The sequence below is a fragment of the Xenopus laevis genome, chromosome 1S (assembly GCF_017654675.1).
Source record: "Xenopus laevis strain J_2021 chromosome 1S, Xenopus_laevis_v10.1, whole genome shotgun sequence".
In the NCBI taxonomy this organism is placed as follows: domain Eukaryota; kingdom Metazoa; phylum Chordata; class Amphibia; order Anura; family Pipidae; genus Xenopus; species Xenopus laevis.
This window is the reverse complement of record NC_054372.1, coordinates 8,643,253-8,665,051: the sequence shown is the minus strand read 5'-3', so window position 1 is coordinate 8,665,051 and position 21,799 is coordinate 8,643,253.

Sequence of the window (21,799 nt, the reverse complement as noted above, 5' to 3'; positions counted from 1 at the left end):
AATCCTGGGTACTTTGAGACAAAACGTTGTACTATTAAATTCAGAACATGTGCCATGCAGGGCACATGTGTTAAATTGCCCAGTCTCAGTGCTGCCAACAGATTGCTTCCATTGTCACACACCACTTTTCCGATCTTCAGTTGGTGTGGGGTCAGCCACCGATCGGCCTGTGACTGCAGAGATGACAGGAGTACAGATCCGGTATGGTTTTTGCTTTCCAGGCACGTCATCCCCAAGACAGCATGACAACGGCGTACCTGGCACGTCGAATAGCCTAGGGGGAGCTGGGGGTGCACAGGTGTGGAGGAGGAGGAGGACCCAGCAGCAGAGGACGAAGAAGAGGAAGAAGACGAGGTAGAGAGCGAAGGAGGAGTAGAGGTGGTGGCAGAACCACGTGCAATCCGTGGCGGTGACACCAACTCCACTGTCGTTGTTGAACCACACATTTCCTGCTTCCCAGCCATTACCAAGTTCACCCAGTGGGCAGTGTAGGTGACATACCTGCCCTGACCATGCTTGGAGGACCATGCGTCAGTAGTCATATGGACCTTTGGCCCAACACTAAGTGACAGAGATGCGGTGACTTGGCTCTGCACATGGTGGTACAGGTGTGGTATTCCCTTTTTTGAAAAAAAATTGCGGCTGGGTACCTTCCACTGCGGTGTCCCAATTGCTACAAATTTGCGGAAGGCCTCAGAGTCCACCAGCTGGTATGGTAAAAGCTGGCGGGCTAAGAGTGCAGACAAGCCAGCTGTCAGACGCCGGGCAAGGGGGTGACTCGCAGACATTGGCTTCTTACGCTCAAACATGGCCCTCACAGAAACTTGGCTGGGGGCAGATGACTGGGAATGGGAACTGGTGGTCAAGGTGGAAGGCGGAGTGGAGGGTGGTTCAGACGGGTCAAGGACAGCAGAGGTAGAGCAGTAAGATGCTGGACCAGAAGGAGGGTGGCTTTTAGTTTGCCTGTTGCCTTTGAGGTGTTGCTCCCAAAGTGCTTTGTGCTTGCCGTTCATGTGCCTTCGCATAGAAGTTGTACCTATGTGGCTGTTGGGCTTCCCAAGACTCAGTTTCTGACTGCACTCATTGCAAATTACAACGCTTTTGTCAGAGGCACACACATTAAAAAAATCCCACACTGCTGACCTTTTTGAGGCTGGCAATCTGGGGGTAAAAGTAGAAGTCGGCGGCGTTGGCGGCAATGGCGGGTGCGTTGGCCGGCTGACCACAGGTGCCGATACATGTTGTTGCCCTACTGTTCCCTGCGAGCTGTCCTCCCTGCTTCTTCTAAGTCTTATTCTCCTCCTGCCTCTCTGACTCTCCGTCTCTCCATCTGAACTATCCTCCTCTTGCTCTCTTCTACTGGGCACCCACAAAACATCAATCTCCTCATCATCATTCTCCTCAGATGCATCAATTTCTTCTAACAGCTCACAGAAGGAAGCAGCAGCGGGGACCTCCTCGTCATCACTCATTATGTCCATCTCTGTTGTGTTCTCTGCCAGAATTAAATCTGGTGTAACGTCCTCATCTCCTTCATCTTCTTCTGCCAATAATGGTTGCGCATCACTCAGTTCAAGAAACTCATGTGAAAATAACTCCTCTGACTCCAGTGAAGAAGGGGCGCCGGTGGTGGAGGAAGTGTTACGTGGGGTGCCCATAGCAGTGGAGGATGAGGATGTTGTGGTAAAGTTAGAAACGGTAGAGGATGGGGTGTGCTGTGTAAGCCAGTCAACTACCTCTTCAGCATTTTGGGAGTTCAGGGTCATTGCCTTTTTAAAACTGGGCAATTTCCTAGGGCCACAGGATAGCATAGCAGCACGGCCCCTAGTGCCTCTGCGTGGCGGCCTGCCTTTGCCTGGCATTATTTTTAAAACAAAAACAACAAAAACTCAGGTGGTGTTTCTGGAGACAGTATTATTATTGATATTTAGACAGAATGTGAACAAGCTCACAGAGCTAGATGGGAGTTGTTTGAAAATGAAGAAGAAGAAGAACACACTGGGCAAACAAGGCCTACAAGGTCAACGTATACACTACTACAGCAGTGGATACGGAATATATTATTGCTGCCTGAAAAACGTCACTCGGGTGGTGTTTCTAGAGACGGTATTATTATTGATATTTAGACAAAATGTGAACAAGCTCACACAGCTAGATGGGAGTTGTTTGAAAATGAAGAAGAAGAAGAACACACTGGGCAAACAAGGCCTACAAGGTCAACGTATACACTACTACAGCAGTGGATACAGAATATATTATTGCTGCCTGAAAAACGTCACTCGGGTGGTGTTTCTGGAGACGGTATTATTATTGATATTTAGACAGAATGTGAACAAGCTCACAGAGCTAGATGGCAGTGGTTTGAAAATGAAGAACACACTGGGCAAATAATGCCTACAAGGTCAACGTATACACTACAGCAGTGGTGGATACGGAATATATTATTGCTGCTTGAAAAACGTCACTCAGGTGGTGTTTCTGGAGACGGTATTATTATTGATATTTAGACAGAATGTGAAAAAGCTCACACAGCTAAGTGGCAGTGGTTTGAAAATGAAGAACACACTGGGCAAATAATGCCTACAAGGTCAACGTATACACTACAGCAGTGGTGGATACGGAATATATTATTGCTGCTTGAAAAACGTCACTCAGGTGGTGTTTCTGGAGACGGTATTATTATTGATATTTAGACAGAATGTGAACAAGCTCACACAGCTAAGTGGCAGTGGTTTGAAAATGAAGAACACACTGGGCAAATAATGCCTACAAGGTCAACGTATACACTACAGCAGTGGTGGATACGGAATATATTATTGCTGCTTGAAAAACGTCACTCAGGTGGTGTTTCTGGAGACGGTATTATTATTGATATTTAGACAGAATGTGAACAAGCTCACACAGCTAAGTGGCAGTGGTTTGAAAATGAAGAACACACTGGGCAAATAATGCCTACAAGGTCAACGTATACACTACAGCAGTGGTGGATACGGAATATATTATTGCTGCTTGAAAAACGTCACTCAGGTGGTGTTTCTGGAGACGGTATTATTATTGATATTTAGACAGAATGTGAACAAGCTCACACAGCTAGATGGCCACTGGGCAAATAATGCCTGCAAGTGCACTACTATTGGTGCACTACTACGAAGAACAGCAAACAGCACTGGACACCTTAAAGAACAGTAAGATAAGTAAAATAAAAAAAAAAATTATATGTATATTAAAAAAAAAAAATATTCTCGGGTTGGTGCTGCTGAACTACTAGGAGCAGCACAGTAGCACACCAGTCCCACTCCCCAACACTGCTAGACTAATAGCACTTGGCTGTTAAAGTAGCAAAGTAAAACAACAAAAAAGAAAATAAAAGCAGTCCTTACAAGGACTATTGGGTTATTACAGCAGTCAGCAGATGAGATCAGAAGAGATCAGTGCCCACAGCAGGCAGCTACATACAGAGCACTGCAGTAGAAGGTAGATTACTAGCCAGCAAAGCTACCCTAAAATGTCCCTCAAATCCCTGCAGACTTCTGTCCCTCCAATACAGAGCAGTATCAAGTAGATTACTAGCCAGCAAACTTACTATCAACTGTCCCTCAAATCAGTGAAATCACTAGCAGCTCTCTCCCTACACTAGCTCTTCCAAGCACACACAGGCAGAATGAAAAAACGCTGCAGGGCTTCAGTTTATATATGGAAGGGGAGTGGTCCAGGGGGTGTGGGGGTGGTCCAGGAGGGAGAGCTTCCTGATTGGCTGCCATGTATCTGCTGGTCTGGGGTGAGAGGTCAAAAAAAAGCGCCAGGTAAGGCGAACCCAAAATGGCGAACGTCGCGCGACGTTCGCGAACTTGCGGCGGACGCGAACAGCCGATGTTCGCACGAACAAGTTCGCCGGCGAACAGTCCGCGACACCCTATTGACTATAAAGCAGGTCTGAAAATTAAAAAAATCTATTCTGAATTAATGTAAATAATATCCTTACCAATCCCAGGTAGATGTAAATATTCAATAGTTCTATAATGAGATGCAGACAAAGTAACTTTGATAACAGTCTAGCTTGTTTTACAGCTGATGTTAAGCTCACTTACTACAATTAATGGTGTCTGAGTATTTGTAAATTCATTGTGTAATGCATTACACATATGACAATAGCTGAAACTAATTGAAAAAAATAATTGTTTGTTAACTTTTTTTTGTCTGAAGTGAGTCTAAGTTGAGCAGGTATTAATCTTTAATGTCTGACATTGTTAATCGGAGGATTGGGAGCTACCTAATTGTTCTCAATAGGCAAAGCATTTGACTTGCAAATTCAAGAATTACTTATCCTTAATTTAATTTCCAGAGTTACAAATTAAAGCTTTGCTTATATGAAATGTGATGGCAGAAAAACCATTACTGGAAAGCACTGTATTTGAAATGGGATTAGCAATCCTGCCCCTTATCCACCTGAAAAATTCAGACAAACAAAATTAAATGCAGATGTAAAATTGTGTATTACCTGATCATTGTTAATGCCATTCTTTTTAAGTTATCTCCCATTTAAGTCTAGGCAACAAGTTAAAAAAGAAAACGGGAAAAAAACCCAATAGAAGATCGTAACAGTATTTTCAAGTGGCCACTGTTATTAATGCCCGAAATTTTATGTGGAAGAAATTTACACTAAAATTAATGCTTCATAAATATGCTGGTTTTTTTTTCATTAGGTGGTGATGTGTGATGTATTCAATTGCAGTTTTACAATTACTATTTTTTTTTAACAGATCTACCTGGCAGTGATTTTTACAAGAATATCTGTGCTATCAAAAGCAAAATAAAGCAAGTATTTCATTTTGTTCTTGTTAAGTATTTGCCATTAATAAAGACCCTTTCTATATTGCATCTCTATGGGATAGGTCTCAGAAAAGATGTTGCAGAAGCCTACCATGAAACGCCCTGGCTGAAGAGCACATATTCCAGTTATAATGGGGTCTCATTTGTGAGCCATTTGTGAAAATGTGTGCACAATGCAAATTCGCAAAAAGAAAATCCAGAAAGACAGGCACAGCAGTGCAATATTTTAGCATTCAGGAATAGGCAATACAACCATTTGCGAATAAATATGTACTGCGCAAACTTTATGAATGACCCCCACTGAGTTGTTCATTAGCAGGGTTGATTTGTGTTGTAAGAATGATGTCTTTAAAAAATGAAGAGACCAACACTATTTTTAATGCCCAATTAATATATTTCAACTGGAAAGTGCAGCGATTTCTAATCCAAAGCACCATATAATCAAATGAAAAACTGATTTGGTACAATTCAACATAATTATTAAAATTATGAATTATTATTTAAAAATTTTAAATAGCAAAAGATGAAATGGAAACTGGAAAATACAAGCAAAGATGAAGGGGAACTATAATAATACAATATGCATGTAATACTTTGCACAGATACCCAGCAACGGATTGCCAGTCCCCTCCATCCTATAGTTAGTTCATCTCTGGTTGATAACTATTCAACAGGATACATCTTGGAATATACATTATTAGAACTCGATGCATAAAAATACGATTTTTAATTATAAAATTACCAACCCCATTAAAGCAAAGCTTTTTGGTATAGCAAGTTCTTTTTTTTTTTTAATTATTTTTATTAAAAGTATAGAGCATTTTCAATTTTGACATAATATATCTTAGTTTGTATAAAAGTACATTACGATGTAAAACACAAATGAAAGTTATCCCCTGTTAACAATCACTCATAATGTGTTATCTTTTAGTTGATGATCTTATAGTGCTGTTTACACAAGAATCTGGAAGCAGTATAAGAACAAATGACATATAACTCAACACGGCTACACGTACAAATGAGTTTCTGAGTACCAGAAATAACATAATACCCTGGTTAGATAGGGCAAGGTGGTTCACAGATTAATCTAGATTTGGTTGGCAAAACATATAGAAATTAGTTTGGGAAGCTAAATGTGTCAACTAGAGATCACTTCCTGGGCGGTATAGCAAGTTCTTAACACTTGCACAGGTCTGAAAGAGCTAAGATCACTGGTTACCTGCATCATAAAATGAAGCTCATAGATTCATGTGACATGTTCTAAGTGAGTAAGACTTACCAGCTATTTGTCTTGATGGAACTCAGTTAACACAAAAACATTCACATAAAATAAAGCACTTTGGCTAGATGACATGTATTCACAATTAGGGGCACATTTACTAAGCTCGAGTGAAGGATTCGAATGAAAAAAACTTTGAATTTCAAATTTCGACCATTGAATAGGCTACCATGACCTTCGACTTTGACTTCGACTTGAACGATTCGAACTAAAAATCGTTCGACTATTCGACCATTCGATAGTCGAAGTACTGTCTCTAAAAAAAACTTTGACTACATACTTTGGCAGTTTAAACCTACCGAGGTACAATGTTAGCCTATGGGGACCTTTCCCATCACTTTTCTAAGGCTTTTGCGATCGAAGAAAAATCCTTCGATCGATCGATTAAAATCCTTCGAAGGATTTTATTGTTCGATCAAACGATTTTTACTTCGGTCATTCTATCGTAGCATTTGTGCTAAATCCTTCAAATTCGATATTTGAATTCGAAGGGTTTAACTGCGTGGGTCGAATTCGAGGGTTTATTAACCCTCGATATTCGACCCTTAGTAAATGTGCCCCTTAAAGTATTTCTAAGTTTTAGGTAGGACTTTGTTTTTAATCTTCTCAGAATATCTATTTTTTCTATATACAAAACTGGCATATGGTCCAGCCTAGAAGCACTAAACCTGTAAGTTTGAAATAGGGAGAGATATAGAGATAATTCAAGATTTAAAATGGATCATAAGCAGAAAAAAAACTATAAAAAAAACATCATCAGCAATCTTAATCATGTCTTTATGAGACACAGAGTTTGTCAAATTTTCATTATTTTTAAGAAAGTGGCAGTATTCGGACAATGTTTTTATGATAGATTTGGTGCACTAAATTTTGCAAAAGCTTTCAACAAATTGCAAAAACATGTTATGAAATAAAAATGTAAAGGGAAAGTATACTTTCACAATAAATTGGCTGAAAAAGAATGTACAGAGAGAAGGTATTAAATATTTGTCTTCATTTGAACTTGATATACAAGAAGATCACCACCATTATTCTACGTTGATCTTACCTTTTGCAACAAAAAAGGTGGAATGCAAATACCAAAATGGGTGCAATCAGCCATTTTTTTTGCATTTTGATCTATGCCCTTCCACCTAAATGTATTGCCACAGGTCTCTTTGCTTCATTTTGAAATGGAACAATTTAAATATAAGGAAAGAAGGTTATGGTTGGGGTAATTTTCTCTGAAGAAAAGGCACTTGTTGGGGTTCATGATTTAATTACCATGTACATTGGAGGACATTATGGACAGCTAGGTGGGGATCAAAAGTCCCCTTTAGACTAGAGGAACATGATTTTCATTTGAAGCAGTGTAGGTGGTTCTTCATGGTGAGGGCATTGAATTTGTGGAAATACCTACCGAGTGATGTTGTTATGGTAGATTCTATTAAAGGGGTGGTTCAGCTTTAAATTGCCTTTTAGTATGATGTAGAGAGTGATATTCTGAGACAATTTGTAATTGGTTTTAATTTTTTATTATTTGTGGTTTTTTAGTTATTTAGTTTTTATTCATCAGCTCTCCAGTTTGTAATTTCAGCAATCTGGTTGCTAGGGGCCAAATTACCATAGCAACAATGCACTGATTTGAATAAGAGACTGGAATATGAATAGGAGAGGGTCTAAATAGAAAGATGTGTAGTAAAAAGTAGCGATAGGAATACATTTGTAGCCTTATTAGATGGGGCCAGTGACCCCCATTTGAAAGCTGGAAAGAGTCCGAAATCGTTCAAAAACGATAACAAATAAATAATGAAGACCAACTGAAAAGTTGCTTAGAATTGGCCATTCTATAACATACTAAAAGTTATCTTGAAGGTGAACCACCCCTTTAATGACTTTTAGAGGGGCTTAGATGATTTCTTGGACAAGCACAATATCCTAGTTTATTGTTACATAGTTACATTTTGGTTTGGAAAGGACAAAACTCCATCATGTTCAATGCCTCCAAATGAATCGCAGTGCATATGTATTACCCAGATAAAAAGACCAATATGTGCACTTACATATATAAACTATATATTTAGAATACAAATTATATTTATACTAACTACCTGTAGATCTTAAGATCACTATAGCCTTGGATATTATGCTTGTCCAACACACTCTTAAAGGCATTAATAAAATCAGCCATCACAACATCATCTGGCAGGGCATTCCACAACCTCACTGCCCTGGTTGTGAAGAACCGCCTAATCTGCTTCAAGTGAAAGTTAAATTCCTTAAAGCTAAAGGGGAGGGGGGCCCTTATTCTTAGATGTTTTCTAATGGAGAAAATACCCCCCCACCATATTTCTATAATCAGAATAGTAATTAATAATTATTAAATCATGTCACTTTCACCTAAGTAACATATCCAAATTATAAACATTTATCCCCTAAGATGCCATCAAAATTCTTATTCACACTCTCATCATATCATGTCTAGACTACTGTAACTCTCTATTAATTGTGCTTCTCTACCAGAGACTGTCACCTCTCCTGTCCTTAATGAACACTGCCGCAAGGCTAATACACCTCAGCAACCGCTCCTCCTCTGCCATGCCACTCTGCCAATCCCTGCTCTGGCTTCTACTACCTTTCAGAATAAAATTCTAATTTATGAGCCTGACATTCAAAGCAGTTCATAACTCTGCTTCAGCCTACATATATGAACGTATCTCTATATACCCAGCCACTTACAACGTTCCTCTACTGACCTGCTCCTCAACTCTTCTCTTATTACCTACTCATGGGCTCACATTCAAGACTTTGCAAGGGCTTCACCCCTCCTATGGAATTCTCTCCCACAAACTGTATGACCAATCTCTCTGCTTTCAAAAGATCTCTTAAAACACACTTATTTAGAGATACCTACCCTTATTTACTTTAGCTACCTAATGCAAAACCATATGCTACACCTTGCTTATTTCTGATCTTGCCCACTCCCACACCTTGTGTCTCAATCCCTTCCCATTTAAGATTGCAAGCTATTTTGCACAGGACCTTTCCGACCTTTCACTGGTCACTCAGTACAGCATGTAATTCTGTAAGTTCTATGTATGTAATTTTGTATGTTCTTTTTACAGTATAAACACATTTATTTTACAGAGCTTCAGAATCTGTTGGTACTCTACAAATACATGTTGATAATAATAATAATAATAATAATAATAATAAAAATGCTGTATAATGTACTTGAAATGAGTAATTATATCCCCTCACAAGCATTATTTGTCCATATAAAATAACTGAAAGAGTCTACCCTCATCATAAGATCTACAGTAAGTTTAGAAGAGGTATGTACAGTATGTGTGTATAGATAGACATGTAAAGGTATGTGTATATATGCACTGGGAGTTTGAACTCAATGTTCTTTTCGCTATTCTCAACTCAAATCAACTATGTATGCCACCTTAAACTCATAATTCCAATCCTACTTTACTGTATATACAAATACTGTAAATCTTCCTGCAAAGATAAGACTGTCTGAATAAGTCAGTGATGACATTTATGCTTAATTATTTTTGTATGAGTGAGCACAAGCAGTTAATTTTTAACTGAGACAGAGAATAACAATCAGATTAAATGGTGTGTATCTTGGCTGTTTTTAATATTGATGCATGAGAGTGGAACAAAAGTATGACTTGTGAATTACAATTGAAAACATGGAAGATTATTTGCAGTGAAAATCAATATGATTTTCTTCCACTCAATTAACTTATGCATAATGTTGCAAAGGAATATTTATGTCTCCATCTCTGCAGTTGACATAAGCTTACCATCCTGGCAATTGAGTCTTAAAATACTCAATACCAGATTTTCTTCATTTATTTAAAATGGAAAGCAAGCTTTATGATGGTAGACTGCTGCATCAATGAAGGGACAGCAATATCTAACTAGACTTAAAACCAAAATTGTAACAGTTATTTGATTTTTTCATACAGATAAGGTTCTTTGCCTAGAGGATACACCTGACCTGTTGTGAGAGATGTAAGAAGTTTAATCATGGTCTAGTAGTTACTTGCTTTACAGCATCATAAAACAAATGGTACCTACTAATTGGTTGGTATTGGGAACCAGAGCACGACTTTGTATCTTCTATTCTCCTGACAGATCTGCTCAATGTATTTCTCTACTTGGCCCAACACAATATGTTGGCGCTCTATAGATACATGTTATTAATAATAATAAAAATAATACAGCTAAACCTCTAAATTGAGCAACTCTGATGGGATGATGTTAGTTGTCATTAGCTGTTTCTTTGTTTTAAGTTAACTTGCCATGCTTCTAGTTATATATTATATTATTTTCCTTGGCCAATCAGATCCCCAATAAAATCCACATTTGAGACTGCTCTGGACTCTAGGCAACATGGCCTACAGAGTATCAATATTTTGAGTATAACAGTGTGCTTAGATATATTTAATTATTTACATTTCATTGGAACCAGAAGCCAAGAAGATGATCATAGTTAGTCATAAGGCATGGTCATACCATATGGGCTTGTTTGCAAAGTGCAATGTTTAAAGTGCAATTTTACTGATTCAGATGGTGGATTCCCCCCATTCTAGCTAATATCAGGCTAGAATACATACATACATAGATACATAATGGCAGCTACTAGTGATGGGTGAATTTGTCCCGTTTTGTCAAAATGGGTGCAGGCTTCAAAGTTCGGAACCGTTGCAGGCGTCAACCTTTTTTTCGACACCGGCTGATTTTCGCCAGCAAATTTTTGTGGCAAATTTGTGAATTTATTTGCGGGTGGCGAAATGTGCACATTCGCCTTGAATTCGCGCCTGGCGAATAACTTCGCCCATCACTAACAGATACAGTATTTTTTGGTCAGCACTCACCGATCGTCCAATATTCTCAACAAACTGGTTCATTTGTCCTGTGGTCCACTAACCAACTGGATTGTCACATGCCTGTATAAAAGCACCGTTGAGGGAAAACATTTTTAAAAAGCCTTGAACACATGTGAAAATTACAACATTTTAGGTCTGCTCCCAGCCCTTTATCAACTTGAATACCTTTAAGTTCAGGCTGCCAATAGTAACAGCACCCATAGGTGCAAATGCTTGCACTTTATCAAAGAAGGCTGAAAGGGCCACTGGATCTAGCAGCCAATTGCTAAGAAGCATGTATGCATGTGAGTACCTTTGTATCTGAGTGCAAGCATTTATGGATTTATTTAAGTGCTTTGTATTGCTCCTAAAGCCACTTGATGTATCTAACACCCAAAATGACACAAATTGGCTGGGATTAGCAAAGACTGATCAAAAACATATAATGCAGGAAAGAGAACCGTGTTCTTACACAGATTATTTCTATACAACCTCACAGAATTTAAAGTCCTTAAGGGATTCTGCCATGATTTTTGTGGTGTCGTTTTTATTTTTAAATGACACTGTTTACACTGCAAATAATTCACTCTACCATGGTAAATTTCATTCTTGAACCAGCAAGTGATTTTTTTAAAATTTATAATATTGGTGTGTAGGCCAGATAATTTTGCCTAGTCATGTGATTTCAGAAAGAGCCAGCACTTTAGAACAGAACTGCTTTCTGGCAGGATGTTGTTTCTCCTACTCAATGTAACTGAATGTGTATCAGTGGGACCTGGATTTTACTATTGAGTGTTGTTCTTAGATCTACCAGGCAGCTGTTATCTTGTGTTAGGGAGCTGCTATCTGGTTACCTTCCCATTGTTCTGATGTTTGGCTGCTGGGTGGGGAGGGGAGGGGGTGATATCACTCCAACTTGCAGTACAGCAGTAAAGAGTGACTGAAGTTTATCAAAGTACAAGTCACATGACTTCTGGGAAACTGACAATATGTCTAGCCCCATGTCAGACTTCAAAATTAAATATAAAAAAAAACTTTTGCACTTTTGATAAACGGATTTCAGTGCAGAATTCTGCTGGAGCAGCACTATTAACTGATGCTTTTTTAAAAAAACATGTTTTCCCATGACAGTATCCCTTTAAACCGACAAGTTATTTCCACGGGTCACATTTGATTCATCTATTGGCTAAAGGGGAAATGATTCATTTTAAAAAGTACACACTGATAAGAAAATGATCAATGCAAGAAAGGAAACATATTTTCTCAGACTTTCTAAGAAGGTTCTGTTGCAGTTACTATGGAAGTAGAGATTACAATGTAAGTAACCAAAGGCAATGTGTTCAAGAAAAATTAGACTTTTTTTTGCTAAAATTAATAGTTATTTTTTAAAGTGTCTTCAACTGATATTACATGCAGTTTAAAGATGATGGGGCAATACAGGCCTGTCATATGTTTTGGTTGTTTTTTCTTTCTTATATTTTAAGGGGAAGTAGGGGTTTCTGATTCCTGATATAAAGGCATGGGCATCTTCTCAACTTCAAATTAACTTCAACCAGGGACTAGATTAATTAGAGCATATTGTCACATTGACTGTTAGAGGACTGAGAGACTTTACACTTTAACACTCAGAATAAATAATTTAGGACCATGTTCTTGGGTTTCAGTATACTTACTAAGATACTCTACTTCTGAGACACACAGGCATGAGTCTAAAGTGTAAGAAGGTTAATTAGAAGTCAGAAAACAAGAGATGGGAAGAAATGTATACATCAACTTATCGACCACTTCTTTTAAATTAATTGAATGTTTCAATGTTAATTACCTCATTTAAGCTGAACACAATCTTGCTCTACTTGAACAACTAAAAGGGAAAAACTATCAGTAATGTCTATCATTGTTCTGCTCTTAAAGTGATTGTCTCCTTAATTCTTTTCTAGAGCAAAGGATTAAACTTTAGCCTGCGGAAATGTAATATAGGCTTTTTCCCCCATAAAAATTTGTTATAGCCCACTGTGAGTATTTTCTGCCTTGTGCAACTGAGCTACCCATTTTGCAAGTGTATAAGAGAGATTACAAAGGAAGAGCACAGCTACTCCCATGGGTTTAATATACATGGTGGGGCCAATGATACCACTGATTGAAGAACAGCAGTCGTTGATACCATAACGAAGTTCTGTAAAGTAAGCACTCATGTCTAACTTATGATAAAACTAGAAGTTGGTAATATGCCTTTAAAGCCACAGTCTGTAAGTAGCCACAGGACACAATTTTAGATTACAAAGCACTTTTCTCTCTCCTGTTATTCTATCTTAGAAGCATCAATTTGCTTAAAGCTAGCCATAGATGTGCAGATATACCTTCAATATCTGATGAACGATTGGATGTCCCAATCTCCCGACCTGCCACTAACCTTTCAGATTAAATAAAGTAGTAAAAGAACAGATCAGACGATGATCTGCCCTGACAGCAATCGTACGAAAGTTATGTCCGACAGTCTCACACTGATATCAGCAGATCGACAATATTATCGGTAGCCAACAGAGATTTTCTAACCTGTCCTATCGACTTAACGACCGATCGACATGGCACGAAAAATGTCAGGACACATGGTCTGAAAGTCATACGAAACAGAGATTCATACGATCATATCTGCACGTCTATGGTCAGCTTAACTCCTTGTGCCATTGTAGTTGTTTAATCTTTTCTGAGTGTAGTAAATAAACTTCTGAACTTCTGAGTGTATACTAACTTAGTAGGACCATGATTATAATAATTCTATTACTAAGACTGGCAGTGTGATAGGTCTTCTAGAATGCTTTAGACCTTTCATGCAGGACAAAACTGCTTAATCAACTGATGTTTTATAATGTCTGATTGGCCTGACAACCTGAAGAAAAAAGGCTATGCCAGCTTATCTTTTCTTAATTTATATTATTGATTGCTGAGCCTGAAACAACTCAGCATGAATAATAATAAACTATCAATACTGTTCAATTAGCTTTACATTTCTTGCTAAACCCAAGCTGTTCTGGTCAAGTTTTGAAATAGAAGCTCCAGATTGTACCAAATATAAATCTTAAAAAAGTAGGCTGCTTTTGTTTTCAGAGGTATTGTGGTAAACATGATGGTTCTCCTTCTCCTCCCATAGTCTTTGAAACTTATCAAAATGTAATGAAAGTGTAATAACATTGCCTAAAGTGTTAACTGTATGAAAGATACCTGAGAAGCCAGAACTAAAAAAATTATTTAAAAAAATTATTGAAAGCGTATACAATAACTAAGATATTCTATTTAAAATAATTCATTGTTTTTAAGTTTTATGCATAAAACCATCTGCATCTAATAATAATCTAACTGATATAAGGTTAAATTTCCATCTAGATTTAACACAAGGTGTTAGGGTTGGCCTTCATAGTATCAATCAAAAATGAAAGCTTGAAATTATTTGATTTGTTATTTTGTATAAGCATCTAGAATGGCTCTAGCCTAGCAGGTGTAAATCACTATTTAGGCATATATGTAATTCTGTTTTATCAAACAGCTTAGTCTTACAGGGGCAACAAAATGACTAAGCCTCAACCCCCAAAACTGCTAAATTGTAATATGATAAAAAAAAAATAAGGATAATGATTGGCTGTTTACACTATGGAGTCTATTCACTATCATATTTATAGATTCTCACGCATGAATTTGCATAAAAATTATTTGGTAAACATTTTTCCATGTACAAAATCACCACAAATTTGAATTGTCCTTGACACCTACGTTGCTTCAAATGAAACTTCTTTTCTTCTAGTCTGAAGGGGAGGCCACTGGTACGGTGATTCTCTTTATGGGTAAAAAGGTCCCCTGCTATTTGTCTATAATGTCCTCTAATGTACTTGTAAAGTCTAATCATGTCCCCAACCTTGACAGTCTACATTCATAATTTAACTCTTCCCTCCCTCTAACCAGTTTAGTTGCACTTAGTCTCTGCACTCTCTCCAGCTCATTTATATCCCTCTTAAGGACTGGAGTCCAAATGGCTGTATAGACAATAGTTAAATATATGTATGGGATGTATAATTTGGAAACACTTTTAGAATGCTCTGAAATTTGAAAATGACATTTGCTACAGTGTCCTATTTTAACAAAATATTCTTCTATTTACATTATGTATTACATTGTTACATATTTACATTATTTAACCATTACAGATTTGCCTTTTTTAATATTAACTAGACAGCACCGTGTGCTTGATGATAAGTCAGCTGGCATAAATCCATGTTGCTGGTAAAACAATAATATTGGGCTTTTGTTTTAATTATTTCTTAGTAGCCCTAAGGCATAGTATTCGTTTTTTGCAAGAAAAAACAAGCATTTCGGAAGAATCAATTCCATACCTGTATATGCAGATAAGCAAACACACTGAAGTAATTGTATTAGAGAATATATATTTTTCTTGTACTGGATGAAAATGAATGAAACATCTTTTGGATTTGAATTTTATTATTATAAACTGTTTCTTTATCTATTTATTTATCTATTCCTGTTCTTTAAATTAGAAACAAATAGTGATGGGCGAAACATTTCGCCGGCGTCAGTTTTGACGCTCATGTCAATTTGATGCTGGCTTTAAAGTCAATGGGCATCTAAATAGTGTTGATGCGGCGGTTTTGACACTAGCGAATTTTCGAACACGCATCCAAAATTTTTGCGGGACTTTTGGAAATTAAAAGGGGCATAGAGTCAAGGGAGGAGGGGGTTATTCTTCCACTGTATAGAGCACTTGTAAGGCCCCATCTAGAATATGCCGTACAGTTTTGGTCTCCTTCACTCAAACAGGACATTATTGTATTAGAGAGGGTACAGAGAAGGGCAACTAAGCTGGTAAAGGGAAAATCTTAGCTATGAGGAAAGACTGGCCAAATTGGGGATGTTCACACTGGAGAAGAGGCGCTTAAGGGGTGATATGATGACTATGTATAAATATATAAGGGGATCATATAATAATCTCTCTAATGATTTATTTACCAGTAGGTCTTTCCAGCTGACACAAGGTCACCTATTCCGATTAGAAGAAAAGAGGTTCCGCCTAAATATTGGGAAGGGGTTTGTTACAGTGAGAGCTGTGAAGATGTGGAATTGTCTCCCTGAATCAGTTGTACAGGCTGATACATTAGATAGGTATAAGAAGGGGTTGGATGGTGTTTAGCAGGTGAGGGAATACAGGGATATGGGAGATAGCTCACAGTACAAGTTGATCCAGGGTCTAGTCCGATTGCCATTTTGGAGTCAGGAAGGAATTGTTCCCCCTCTGAGGCAAATTGGAGAGGCTTCAGATGGGTTTTTTGCCTTCCTCTGGATCAACTGGCAGATAGGTAGTTAATAAAAAAAAAAAAGGTTGAACTCGATGGACATGTGTCTTTTTTCAACCTTACTTACTATGTTACTATGTAATTCTCTAGTGGCGAAACACGATAATTCGCCTTGAATTTGCCAGCCAAATGTATTCACCCATCAATGGAAACAAGTAACTATTTACATTTTATTTGGGAAACCTGGTAAATGCAGTGGGGCGTCTGGTGCTATTGCACAGATAACTGTAACAAATAAAACCCACACAGGCAATACTAATTACAGGGCGTTGATGCACCAAGCTATTCAACTTGATTCCAATATCTTAATGTGACTGGCAGTGATCAATTGCAAGTAGTAATAAAACAACATTGTTTACTGTATCTATAAAATTTTTATAAAACATTTCCTTTTAGCTTCATATAATGAAGCACTTATCGGAAAAAAAAAAACACCTTTGACTATATAAATATATGGTCATAATGAAACCAGATTGAGTTTTAATTTTCTACATACAGAAATGGTCATTTATGAAGATCTCAAGATTACAGAGCACTAAGAGGTGCAAATTTGTAGGCTGCATTTGCACCAGATTAAAAATCTTATGATTTGCCTCCCTCTTGAACACAGCACTGCTAAACCAATGCATTAGATGCACAGGTTCCCATAATTAAATTTGTAGAGCAAGGACCTATGTCTTTGTGCACTCACCACCTCAGTAATGTTGAATAAATAGTACATATGACATATAATATCAATACAATCTAATCTTTACACCCATGAAATAATAATATTGATCATGTGGAGTGTCAGTACACTAATAAATATCAACTGGTGTATGTCTGCTGACCTGCCATAGTAGAATCTCCAGTGATGCAAGTCAAGATCCTGACTGCCAAGGATATATTGTTCATTCTACATTACCACATTGTGCTTTGATCTAAAACATTTTAGGCATAATTTGCAGAGTGCACATGTTCGAATACGGGTGCATATGAGAGCACATATTAATTAAACTCAATAAGGTACAGTACTTGTACCCAAACACACTCCACCACATCCACATGGTTGGCAATGCTTCCATCCTGCCCCTTCTGATGAATGGTGTTCAACTTCATCTGTTGATGCTGGGGAATATTGAACCTGGAAGTATGTCCATGTTTCCCACAGTGGGTAATAGGTGCAGCAGAATTCCACCACTTTATTGGAAGCAGATGGCATTTTTAAGGGGAGTTCTGAGTTCTGAAGTGATGCAACTCCCACCCTAAAACATTGGCTGAAACTAGCACCTGATTTGCATCAAAACACTATTTATTTTAAAGGCACAATTGAGATGAAATTATATGAAACTGTGCTGCATTATGTGCAAAGAATAAGTCTAAGTGCATCAAAAAAACTATTTATTTTTAAGGCACAGTTGAGATGAAATTGCAGTTTTCTCAGTACACTTGAATTCATGAAGGATTCCTTCTGTGTGTTCTTTAGCAACATGCAGCACCACAAGATTAAAAATGGCAAACAGAGAAGAGCTGTCTGCAACAGTAATATGAGCCTAGGGTATTGTTTTCTACATACAATAAGAAGTACTGTTTTTGTACTGTGTATCACCATTTTCAATCTTTTAATATTGTTCATTTTTGGGTCCAGTGGGTTTGCTGCATGTGATAGAGCCATGAGTTTATACTTGGTAGGTTCCATTTATATGTTTACAAATGCATTGATGGATAGATTTTAAAAATTAAAGAACAGAAAATCAAATTCTTGCACTTGGACATTTACATTCTTTTATACGAATAGTTGCAAATTTTAATCCATCATCAAATTGTCTTACATTAAATTATCTTTTTATTGGTAAAATAAACCGGCACATCAATACATAACAATTTCATATCATTTGTATGTATTTTTTTTTTTAAATCTAAACAAATCTCAGAATGTATTTGCACTGGAATTTGATTAGAGATAATTGAGCACAGACTATCGAATACACAGAGGTTTCATGTTATAGCCTATCTAGACTGACAGTTCCAAGTTTAGTTAAAAATAGGCAAAAAAGCAGATTTATATTTTTTTTCCAAATCCCAAGTATATAATCTCTTTACACATTAGAGATCATTTATGAAGTGTGAATGTTCTAATATGGATTGAAATGAGAGAGTACATGGAGAGCTTAATACAAAATGTATCATGAATCACTTAAGGCAAACAACTTACCCTTGGCTAAAGTCAAAAAATCCATATATCAAGATTCAGGTTACCTCTTAGGCACAATCACCCCTGCTAGAAACTTACTTTATGTAATATTATAGAATCACTTCTTATAAGAATTGTTTTAGTTTCTGATTCAACATTAAATCTTTAGTTATGATGATTGGCATAGTTATTCCATAAACCCATACTTATTAATGCTTAACTTTATACAGTATCACTTTTCAATAATAAAAGGAAAGGAATAGAATTTAAGACAGATACAAAAATAATTCCTGTACAAGTGAAGACATGATAATCCACATCACATCTATCATTTAAGCATTTCACCCATATATTATTTTGTAAATCAAGCTTTTAAGACATATAAACAATTTAATATTAATATAATAATAAAAAAATTATATTTGTGATGGTCTGGTATTGTAATTTGAAATGTATTCTAATTTCTTATCACTTATTACCCCTAGAAAAGATTTACTAAAACAGATGTAAAAATAATTGCCTAATACTTTTTAGTTAGAGAACTGAATCCTTTTTGTATAATGGTACCACATTAACAACATCACAACAAAGCTCAATTACTCATTACTTAAATTATGCAAAGTGGGCTAATTAAAAAGGAAGCCTTGCTTTAATGGTTTATCCCCTGTGTGAAAGGAAATAAAATTACTAAACTAAAATAAAATTGCCTTTTCCCTGCTTTCATCAGCCAATTGACCTCACTCTAATCCTAAGGATCCAACCCCATCTTGATCCATTTTTTAACTATTTAACTATTTATTATTTATATTTATTATTATATATTTCCTTTACACTTTTCATTAATTCTAATTTGATAAAATGTTTTAGCTTGCCTGATGTTTTTTTGCATACTTTGTTGGCCACCTTGTATCTACAAAATTTAAGTAAAACCAGCTAACTTGAAAGCCTTAAATGCAATTTTTCAGATCTTTTCTATCGTATAATGGAAAAATTCATTATATTAACCTTCTGTGTTTAACCCTGTGAAAAGTCTTCCCTAGTTAATATGTTGTAAACTTCCGCTTATACTGTCAAAATCTGCATGTAGTGTCTTACACAGTTTTCTCTGCCATATAATCTCAAAGGAGACCATGTATGATTACTGTTTTCTAAATGTTTATCCAATGGAGTGCTGGTGATAAATTTGATCTTATTGGTTGTTACATGATTCAAAAAAGCATCGTTACTAATAGCATAAATTTAGGATTTTGACTAATCTGTTTGTTTTTTATTTACAACCTGATCTAGCTGTGAAGCCTTTTTAATTGGTAAATGTAACCGGGCTTTATTTTTCTTATTGTACTAAGTGATTTGCATCAAACAGCAATGATAATTTAATAAAGATAATCCTAAATCCATCTGAAATCTTTATACTTACTTCTCCCCATGTGTTAAAAAATGAATTGGAAGTCCTTCCAGTGTTCATTGTCCTCAGAATGTACAGTCCACTCTTGAGGGTGTGGAAGTTGATCACTCCTACACCTGCACTTTTTCTGTAAATTTTATACAATGCAATTGTGCAATGCATTGGCACACAAATACAACATTTCTCCAAATGTAATTTTCAGGTATATGTTGGGATCAATGGCCACTATGGCTTCAATCCCCTACCAGTGCCTTATTCCCTTGTTGCTAGGTTAAAACCTATGTAACCATTTCTAATTATTTTGCATACTCAGTTCATTGACCCTTAAGTTGATCACTATTTCCTGCATCACTGTAACAAAGGGCTTGGCGAGGGTTGGTCCTTCTTCTTTGGCCTGCAGCAGTTGATCTGGGTGGATGCCCATTGAACCTGGTGCCAATAAGGCCCCAGAAGTGTAAGGCCCTAAAGGGACAAGAACTTTAGAGAAGTCAGGGAGCAGTGGTCCTATGAACAAGGTTAGCTACTGGCAGGATAGCCACTGTTACATAACTCTCTAGGGGAGTGAGTTAGTAAGCTTTAGTTAGCAAGAGTAGCTTTGAGCTCCACCAAAGAGGTAGCTCTCCCCAAGCTTTGCTTGCCTGTAGTGAAGGGATTGTAGTACTGAGAATAGAAACCAGCTATTGTTCTATTCCTGTAACTGTTCCATGTCTACTGTAAGGCATCTGGAAACCATGAAGCATTTACATCCTGGAAGGTGTATACTTTAAACTCCCCCTGCTATTCATTCAAATCTGCCATTCTATGCTGTATCTGCTATACTGTGATTGTACATGGCAGTAATTGAACTACCTCATGCGCTATGAGTATTATCAACCCTGTGGTGCTTTAATTGAATGAAGCTTTTGTTATTTTGTTTGCAAAGAACCCCTGGTGTGCTCTTTTATTATCTCTTTATTAAATTTGGCAGTGTTGACAGTCTAACAACACTCTCATGTGTTCTCTTTCACATAGTGAAGACTCATACAGATGACACAGAGTCTAATTTTACCCATGCTCTACTCTACTAGTTGGTTTTAGCATTTTAAGACAGAATAGGGTTTCATATACTGTATTTCCACTATGTAATGTCCATGCTAAAAACACAGTATCAAAATGTCAATAAACATTCAAGAAGAGATGGAAAACAAATGGTAGTGATATTGATTGTTTCCAACTAAAAATAATTATAACCCTATTTTGACACCACGTGCATAATAGGATGTACATCGTTAATATCTTATCATACTTAGATCCTGAATCCCCATTGCCAAATGAAAGATATTCTCAGTGGCAGAGCCTCGACCTAGTGGGGTCCAGTGATACCCACTAGGAAACAAGTAAACACACAAGTGCAGTAACTTTATATAACTATGAAAAGTGCAATTACATATAAATTTCAATCCTGCCCTGGGGTACCCGTGTGGTCTTCCAACTCTTGGCACAGGACACAGTCCCACACTCCACTCCTGGTTGACACACAGTCACAGTCCCAAGAGCTCTTTACACCAAGAAGTGCTACCTGTCCCAAATACCTCTCCTGTTGGACAGAGGCGGTTGCTCCCATGTAGCAAGCATGCAAATACCGGCTGTTCTCAAACTGGACACATGCTGGGCCCTTTCATAACCCTTTCCTCAGGCCAGGGCTCACACAGAACTGGTACAGGCATCCACAAAATCTCAATTGGTATTTAATCTTCAGGCTGGCTCCTACATTCATCTGGAGTATGAGCTCTTTCACAATTATCAGGGTCCCAGTATCCCTAAGCCCACCAAGGGCTTCACCAATCTTGAGGCATTTCTCTGCTGCTGCCCCATCCAACCCAATCCTGGGGTGAAAGGGAAAGGACTGAC